At 35.3% G+C, this 9583-nt stretch overlaps 1 protein-coding gene across 2 annotated transcripts in view; it reads left to right on the top strand.

Annotated features, from left to right (window-relative positions):
- The window catches only part of prdm6 (PR domain containing 6), a 124671-nt gene extending 119662 nt beyond the window's left edge, over window positions 1-5009 (top strand). For both annotated transcript variants that reach the window (XM_055011440.1, XM_055011441.1), the window contains exon 9: window positions 1-5009. This exon is cut by the window's left edge and continues 1776 nt beyond it. The gene's annotated coding sequence lies outside the window, so the exon portion shown is untranslated.
- The last annotated feature ends 4574 nt before the right edge of the window (window positions 5010-9583 follow it).

Consider the following 9583-nt stretch of genomic DNA (forward strand, 5'->3'; position numbering starts at 1 on the left):
TATTCAAAACAACAACAAAACAAAATAAAGCACAACAAAACAAACAAACATAACAAAACAAAGCAAAAAATAACAACCCAACATATCTGAAAAGGAGCAGGATGAATCATGAGCTCATTTACTCCTACCCATCAGTCTCTCAGTACCCCACTATCATAGTTATTTATGGACATATTTATAAACAAAATAGAAATAAATAATATAAATAAACAGATATTAAATTATTAGTGATATGCCTGTGTCAATGAGCAGGGAAAAAATGAGTGCTGCTAGAAGAAGAAGCTGCTTCTCGAATATTTTATACTCTGATTTTTGCTAGATATAGAAGAAGGAAATGAAATAGAAGTTTTAACTTTCACACTGAAATTTTCACACAGATGATGTTAAGGAGAACAGACCAGCAGGGTAAAGTTTATTAGAATCGATTTGTAGAACCAAAAAATCAGAATAACTTAATGGTTTTTGTGTTCAAACACCTGCAAAGTGATGATGGACACCAAAGAAGACAGAGGAGAGATTTCACTTTACATCTGTTGTCATAAGATAAAATTAACTTTATTATTATTGACAGTGGGGAAAGTTCACTGTTACAGCAGCTCAGTATGAGATTATATTATCTACTAATAAATAATGCTTCACTGTGGACGGAGATCTTCACTACAACTACCTGAAATCAGACGTTTTCTATCCGGCCTCATGTGGACGCAGTCTGACCGTTTACAGTTTTGACCCGACTGACCGACCTGAAGAGACGTTAAAGCCACATTCATCCTGCTGGAGAGAATCCTCATTCACCAAAAACCAAAGATCCTTTTTTTTTTCCAGCAGAGAAGCCGAACTTTCAGAAGGACGAGTTGGACTAACGGACTTTACGACGAGGATATTTATTGGAGACTTTTGGGAATCCCGGCGGGTTTCCCTCCAAAGAAAACTCTTTTCTTGAAACCGGGACAAAAACAATGAAATACCAAAAAATCCAGACCGGTTGTCTGTCTGTAGCTTTACTTCTCGGTTTCTTTTTTTAAAAAATCGTTTAGTTTTTTTATTTTTGCAACAGAGATGCCAAAGGAGGGTGCGACCAAAGCAACCAGACTGAGAATGCACAACGAGGACGATACGAACAAAACACAGCGACGAGGAGTATGTTGTAAAAACAGCGAAAGGAAAAGGACAAAAGAGACGTAAAATATATTTATCTTCTAGCTCATATCATGCTTCGGGCACTTTTGATTTAAAATGTTGATAATTTAAGTTTTTGCAGCTCAAATATAAAGATGTCGGAGGAAGAAGGGAAAAACTGATTTCTTACAGAAATAATCCTACAGTGTTAAATACGGAGGCGGCTCAGCATGTGTTTCAAAATGTACTTGTTTTACCGTGAATCTTTCTTCATTTTTTAAGAATTTCAGACGAGCATAAAGAGGCACAACCACCATGAGATCCACAGAGGGTGAATGTTTTACATTTTAAAGATACTTTCTCATCTTTTTATCCCACGATAAACGTCGTCTCATAGAGTATATTTGCTACGCGATGCAAGTTTGAATCCATTCACAAGCAATCTCAGATGTGTAAATAGTCCAGTGTCGTTACGAAACACTTTGTATTAAAAGGAGTGAGGGTAAAAGCACAGTTATTACATGAACACCAAATAGGTTTTTGTGCCTGAGAGTTAAAAAAGCTTTAATAATAATAATAATAATAATAATAATAATAATAATAATAATAATAATAATAATAGTGATGATTTGAAAAGTGTAACTTGTCTTTCCAAAGACAGACCGAGTGTTGAACCTTCGTGGATTTAAATCTGCAGACAAACCAAAACTCTAGAGAGATGTTTCACTGCGGAAAGAAAATTAGTTTACTTTTATCACTCAGTCAAAGACACTTTACCAGGATTATGAGCTTCAGATCTGCTGGTCATAACGAACAGAACACGACCAAGTTGAGGCGTAAACAAACGTAGAATTCAGTGTTGTGTTTCTAGCTGCTGGACTGAGTTTCAGCTGCTTTTAGAACAGATTTAGATGAATGTTTAGCTACCGTCTTCTTCTGTTTATCTTAAACCATGCCTGAATTATCCGTCGTCTTGTTTCTGTCCTGTCTGACTAACTTTTAGGGCTGTCCACGTTATCGGGGAAACTACGTCAACTATTGGGTAGACTGACCAAAAATTTTATTTATAATCACCCAAGGATCAATCCTAATAACCCTGTCTCCTCGAAATCATGCTAATGTACTAGAGCTCAACTGAAAATTAATTTTTTGAGGGGCCGATATCAATTTTATTGAGTGAAAAATTTTGATACCTGGGTTCCTCGGTTTACGACGCCCTCCACCTACGACGTTTCGTCGTAACTGGTTATGTGAAACTAGTTGGCAAGCAGAGTGGACGAAAACGTCGTTACGTGGCGCTATAAGATGGTTTTGTTTACATTTGCTGGTTGTACGCCACATTGGATTGTACTACACCCAGGAGACGTATAGGAGAGTGCGAGTTCCGCCTTACGGCGAAAATCGACTTACATCGCGCCGTAGGAACAGAATTCCAATATAAGTCGAAGATCCCCTGTATTGATATTTGTGCAGCCTTTCAGAAGAAATGCTTTCACTTTGTCTGACTCCTCAAGAATTTCAAGAGAACGACTGAATTTCTTCAGAAGCATCAGATTTTAGACAGAAAGATGAATATATAAAAATTAGGTTGCGTTATCGTCCGACAAATTTAGGTTAATTTTTGCAAAGTTTACCAGGGCAGTAGTTATTCGATGTCCTCCCGTCCAACCAAATTATCTTTGGTTGGTTGTTAAGGACAAAAGTTCTACATCAGCAGCCTTCCAGAATTAACTGATTTATCTTGACTCTAAACTAACTGATGCCAAAGAAATCGTTGGTGTGGCAGCATTTTGTTCTAAAAGTGGATTATGTATTGCAACCGACATTTAGAGCGTCTAAGAAACAGCAGCTAATGCGTCAGTAGTTCTTTCTCTGGATCACCGGTTGGTATATTTTCAGAAATCCTATGATTATGGGCAGGTGGTCTGTTCTCATTTAGTTTAGTGTGCAATAACCGCTTTAAAATGATGTAAAACGCTGAAAATACCAGCCTTTTATTTTAAATTAGGTTTCATTTAACCTAAAAGAAGACTGCAGGTAGAGTCAGCTTTGTGCTCATCTAAAGATGACGTTTCTTTGCACCCTGTCGATTCCCTGAGGAATAACTACGTTTTAAGTTTTGGTGACTGCAGCCCTTTTAGTTTTACTGTATAATGACTCAGATCTCTCCATAACAGTGAATAGACAGCAAGACTTTTTAATACCTTTTCTAAAGGAACAAGCAGATTATCCGACTGTTTTAGCATAACAAGATGGTGGATTGAAATGTTTTCTTTGGTTCGCTGGCTAATTTGAACTTAGACTTAACTGTTTTTCATGCAGTTAGCACCAGACCACAAACTGGTTGCCATTAGCAGCATTTCAAAGCATCCGTTGGAAATCTATCACTTAATTCACACAAATTTTACCTACCTTTAAAAACTGACAAAGATATCTGACGCTATGGATTCAATTTCCCTGTAAACTTGATTTACATAGGGTCCTCAACTTCCATCAGAATCCCGTTCTTACGGCGCGACTACATGCAATTTTCGCCACAAGTGGGAACTTCACATAGTACATAAGTACTTATGTCACTCACCTACGCTTACACAGTGGTAAAATCATAATCTAGGACATAAAAACACTGGACAGCCATAATGAAGGACAAAAGTTTCCAAAAAAAAAACGCAATCCAAAGTGGCGTACAACCAACAAATGTAAACAAAGCTGCCTTCCTCGAATATCACCGTGTGACGACGTATTCGTCTGCTCCGCTTGTCAACTAGTTCCAAAATTTGTATTAAGGTCGCAAACGCCGTATGTCTGAATGATGGAACAAGACTTTATGAGTAAATTTATGGGAGATGGCGACGTAACCACGAAACGCCGTAGGTCGAGGACGTCGTAAACCGAGGACCTGCTGTACTCAATTTCCTTAAATAACAACCAGTGCGAGACTGACTGGTGAAGTCCAGCTCTCTACTACAGGTCAGAGATAAACACTGATAAACTGAAGCATAATGAACATTTCACTATAAATAAATCATTTTAAAGAGTTACTGAAAGTTTAACAACTTCCCTTGCTGGATAAAAACGACGCTTTGATGTGAAATATGACCTCTTACCTTCAATTATACAAAGATCTATTGACGGATCAGAGTCTTTTCTAGTGTTTAAGGTGTTTTATCTCAGTTCTAATCATGAATTCTTATGTTTTTTAAAATTTAGATCTACAAAAGAAGTTCTTTAAACTCCCACAGAGGTGTTTTTAAAAGTGAACCAGTTTTTGTTCCAGGGTGAAACATCTCTTTACTCACAATTCAGATTGATCCGGTGCTGTACATAGAACAATGCAAACTATGGGATGTTTTTTATATGAAGGGTCAGCGGGACTGAGGTGAAATAATCTGGACAGAACACAAATGTGAATGAGAACCAGAGCTCTGAGTAAATCCACTTCCTTTTCGGGATGTAGACGGATTTTTAGAGACAAAGTTTTACTGAAGTTTATTAATTTCAAACAAAAACACATCTTAAATCACCGGCAGTAAATGTTTCCAAACCAAATACATAGTTTTATTACCACTATATTAGAATTTTGTCTGCTGTTTCCTGCAGGTAAAGAAGCTAAATTCAGATTTTTTCAAGTATTAAACCTGCCTCACGGATCACCTGAACAGGAAGTGAGTCGTACTCGGTTCTTCTGTCGATGATAATCATTTCCTCTGTGATGAGACAGAATCTGGTGTCAAACAGAAGGACTCTATAGAATCCGTTCTGACTCGACCCTTGTTTGCATGATTTCCCCGACTCCCCTTCCTCTTTTTTATCGAATGACAAAGTGAGATCAAACACCAAAAAGACGTTGTTCCGTAGGAAATAAAGCTGAAATCCAGTTTTGATTCTTACCACTGACGCTCTGTGATTTTTTTATTGTAACACATCCACAACTTTTATGTCTGTTTTCATGTGTTTAGCTGTAAAAATGCTTTAATTAAGCTGATTGAGGCCAGTTTCATGTCTGTACAGTGAATTTTAAAAGGGGAAAACAGCCAATCTGGCCTCATGATGAAACAACTCTACCTCTAAACTCAGTTAATTTGTTTTATCTAATCTGTTTAATCAGTACCAAAACCAAAGAGTTAAAACTACAAATCACAGCTTCATGTACTGTTCTGAATTGGATTATTTCTTGATGAAAACTTTAACTTCTTGTTTCTGTGGGTAACCAAGTCAGGAAATGGTCAAATTACCACCTTAAAGCTAGAAAATATATCATTTTAAACTTCATCCTACTTGTTCTCAGATATTATTTTAAGATTTGTGGTTTCTTTTCCATTTTTTTTGACTTTATGTCTTAAATAATTCAGTAAATATTTTAAATAGAAATAGTTGATGATTAATAATTAGCATTTGTAGTTGGTTTTACCAAAAGAAGTCATTTGATATCAGTTTTTGTTTGTTTTTGACCAAACAAACCATCGAACAAGCAATTAATCGATTATATTGACAAATTTTAAACACATAATTCTGTTTAATAATTCATTTAAGAAGGCCGGTCTTCCAATTAAAACAGAGGGAAACAGCTAGCCTAGCTTGGTTTGAGCTGGGCTAGCTGTTTCCCTCTGTTTCCAGTCTTTGTGCTAAGCTAAGCTGTAAACACTCCTCAAAATGTCAAAACGTTTCCTTTAACCCTCGTGTCGTCCTGCGAGTCAAATTGACCCATTTTAAAGCTTGAACATGTGGAAAGAAAACTATTTTCACAGTGAAACTTCTCCACATTTTCAACCATTTTGTGAAATTTTTGAACATTTTTTGGGGGGGAAAAATGAAATGTTAAAAAAAAATTCTTAAGAACATTCACAAAAAATTAATTTTTATGTGAATGTTCTTTAAGAAAATAGAAGTTTTGCTGATATATCTGTAATCACTTTAGACATTATTAGGATTTTTTTGTAAGATTTTTACTCATTTTTTGAAAATATTTACAAGAATTTTCTTGCCTAATTTGGGGGATTTTTTTTAACTAAAACTTTTAAGGGAAGCTTTTATGGAATTTTTGGAATGTTCTTCCTGAAAGTTTTGCAAATTTTCAAAAATGTGGGGAATTTGCTGAATTTTTCAATTCTTTTCAAAAATTTGCAGTTTTTTGGCAAGAAAATTCTTGTAAATATTTTTTTAAAAACCTCAAAATCTTACAAAAAAATCCTAAAAATGTATAAAGTGATTACATATATACTAGTAAAACTTCTAATATTTTCTTTAAGAACATTCACATAAAAATTAGATTTTTTGTGAATGTGCTTAAGAAATTTTTTTTAACATTTCGTTTTCCCCCCTAAAAAAATGTTCAATAATTTCACAAAATGGTTGAAAATGTGGAGAAGTTTCACTGTGAAAATAGTTTTTTTTTCCCACATGTTCAAGCTTTAAAATGGGTCAATTTGACTCGCAGGACGACACGAGGGTTAAAGGAAACATTTTGTTTCGCTGGATTTTGGTAGAATTTTTTGTGAATGTTCTCATGGAATTATTGGAATTGTCTTCGTAAAGGTTTTGCAAATTTCCAGAAATTTGGGGAATTTTTTTGCTGATTTTTTGGATTTTTTTCAGACAAGGAAACAATATTTTTTGGTGCCCGTAAATGAGGACAACAGGAGGGTTAAACATCAAGATCGTTTTTTTCAGTTAAACACACAGCATACATTTAGAACGAGCTAGGCTAGCTGTTTCCCTCTGTTTCCAGTCTTTGTGCTAAGCTACGCTAACCTAAGCTAAGCTAAACAAACAATCCTCAAAATGTCGAAACGTTTTTGTTAATTACCTTCAACGTCCACATTTCAGCGTTGTGATTGGAGCGTTTAGGATATCAGGACATATTTAAGAGGTAAATTTAGCGTCCTACTCGACCTTTGCATATTTTTCTGCTCTAATTGTCTCTGAAATTTGTCCTCTGAGGGTTTTGTTGTGTTTTTTTTTACCAGCTGCCACACAAGAGGTTTGTTCCAGCTGCCTCTACTTACCGCTAATAATCTGTAACACTCGCAGCCCCGCCTTGACCTCAGCTCTGTCGGCCCGCTAACTGGATTTTCCACTTTTCCAGTCTGATTTCGGAGATTATTCCCGCGAGGATTCGACAAATTCACCAAAACAAATACAGCCGGAGCTCTCGGACATCAATCACGGCTGTTTTCTCACCGTGGGAACTGGATCCGAACCCTGAGGCCAAACAAATGATCGCACAACCAGGAGTTTTTCATGACTTTTTTCTCCTTTCCTGCTGTTCTAAATGTCCAACAAACATGTGAACGAGTCCAGATTAGATTACGTATAATGAGATTACGGCAGCGATAGTTTTAATTAGAGGCGGTTAGTGTGAAAGAAGAAAAACAAACGGAGAGAAACCTGCTGACTGAGGAGGAAAACCGTTTGAGCTCCGTTTGTTTGGACAAGGTGGGAAAAAAGAAAAGAAAAGACATTAAAGGAGTGTAAAGTGGAGAAAAAAAACAGGAAAGGTTGATTTATGACCTCTACCTAAATAATATAAAACATATTCAGTCAGTGAAAGATAGGTCCAGATTATGTAAGAAAGAAAAACAGCAGGAAGGCAGATGCATTAGGAATAACAAATTACACAATAGTTAGAGTAATTGGTCATTTGGAAAGTGGGTTGAAGCAGAAAAAAGTGAAATAACTGATGATAGACGAGGAGAAGTACTTAAAGGTTGAACCTGAGATGGTTTCTGGAATTAAACAACCAGTAAATGATAGTTTGGAGACAAGTTTACTTTAAAAAATAGTGTTTAATGTGCTTATATGTCAAATTGTTACCTTTTTAAGCGACAAATATTAATGTTTTGTCATATTTTAGGTAATATGGTGACACACTGGAGTCCCACCTAATGATTGTAAGTCCGTTCATGCTCTCTTAAACTCAATTTAAATAACAGGATGATTCTGTCGAGTTTAGAGCCAAAACTACCATCCAGACAGCATTTTTATTAAGAAATATAGATAAATCCATATGTATACACTTACAGGAACCTTCTGGGGACAGAATACCAGCCTGGTTTGCAGATTTTGCCCATTTTTCCATATTTAGAGGTCAATAAATAAAGATTTTGCTCAAAAAGGCTCAAAAAATATCCCAAATAATTTAGAATTAATCCAAATTGACTCTCCAATGCCCAGAAATGATACAAAACATGTCTAAAAGAACCTAAACTCTGTCCAAATTGACACAAAACTGGTCCAGATGGAATACTATTAGCATTGTCACCTTTCTGGAGACACAGTACCATCCCTTAAGTAAATATTTTGCACTTTCATTATATTTCAAGGACCAATAATTAAAATAGACACTTTGGTCAGTGTCCAGAAAAACGTACAAATATACGAATTGGGACTCCAGATTAGTTTTTTGCTGATAGTATCTGAACATTTTCTGGAACCTTACATGCTGATGAAGAATTCCCTTTATTAAATATTATGAAATGTCCAAAAAATCTTGTAGAAGTTGGTGAAATGTCGACCAAAGACTATTTTACTAGAATGCATAGATAAATCCATACATATATATACACTTGAAGGAACTTTCTAGGGAACACAACACCACCCTTAGTTGGAAACATTCTACTTTCTTTCATTTTCAAGGACCAATAATTAAAACAAACATTTTGGTCTGTGTCCAAAACAACTTAAAAATTGTCAAATTGACCCAGAAATTATCAAATGAATCAAAACATTTCCATATGGAAACTTCCCACCCATCAGATTCTACTGATGTTAGAGCCTGGTGAAGTTGGTGAAATGTCAACTAAAGTCTGTATTTTAGTAGAAATATGGATCCATTCATATATATACACTTACAGGAACTTTATGGAGACACTATACCAGCCTGGATTGAAGATTTTTTTTCCATATTCATGTCCAAGAATTGTTAATTATTGTCATTTTGGACAGTTCTGAGTCATTCTAGTCAGGTTTCAAGTCATTTTGGATCGACTTTATCTGATTTTGGACACATTTTTAATCATTTTGGACAAATTTGAAGTCCTTTTTTGGCAATTTTGAGTCATTCTGACCAGATGTCAAGTCCCTTTAGACAGTCTTCATCTTATTGTGGGGACACTTTGGCTGATATTTGAAGTGCTATGAAACAGGTTTTGAGTCTAAATATCTATATACAGGAACTTTTTATTGTCAAGCTTTCCATTAATCAGATTCTAATGATGTTAGAGTCTCAAAAGTTGTCATAAACGTTGTGAAATGTCAACCAAAGACTGTATTTTTAGTAGGAAATATAGATAAACAGATAAATATTCTTTGGGAACTAAAACTGATTTCTGTAAAATGTTTGGGTGGAATTTTGAGATTTTTGTTTTTCACCTTCAAAAACACCCTTTTATTTTTTATTCAATTACATTTTTAATTTTTTTATAACATTATATGTATTTTTAACATGTTTGTACTTGCACCAGAT

The sequence above is a fragment of the Amphiprion ocellaris genome, chromosome 6 (assembly GCF_022539595.1).
Source record: "Amphiprion ocellaris isolate individual 3 ecotype Okinawa chromosome 6, ASM2253959v1, whole genome shotgun sequence".
In the NCBI taxonomy this organism is placed as follows: Eukaryota; Metazoa; Chordata; class Actinopteri; family Pomacentridae; genus Amphiprion; species Amphiprion ocellaris.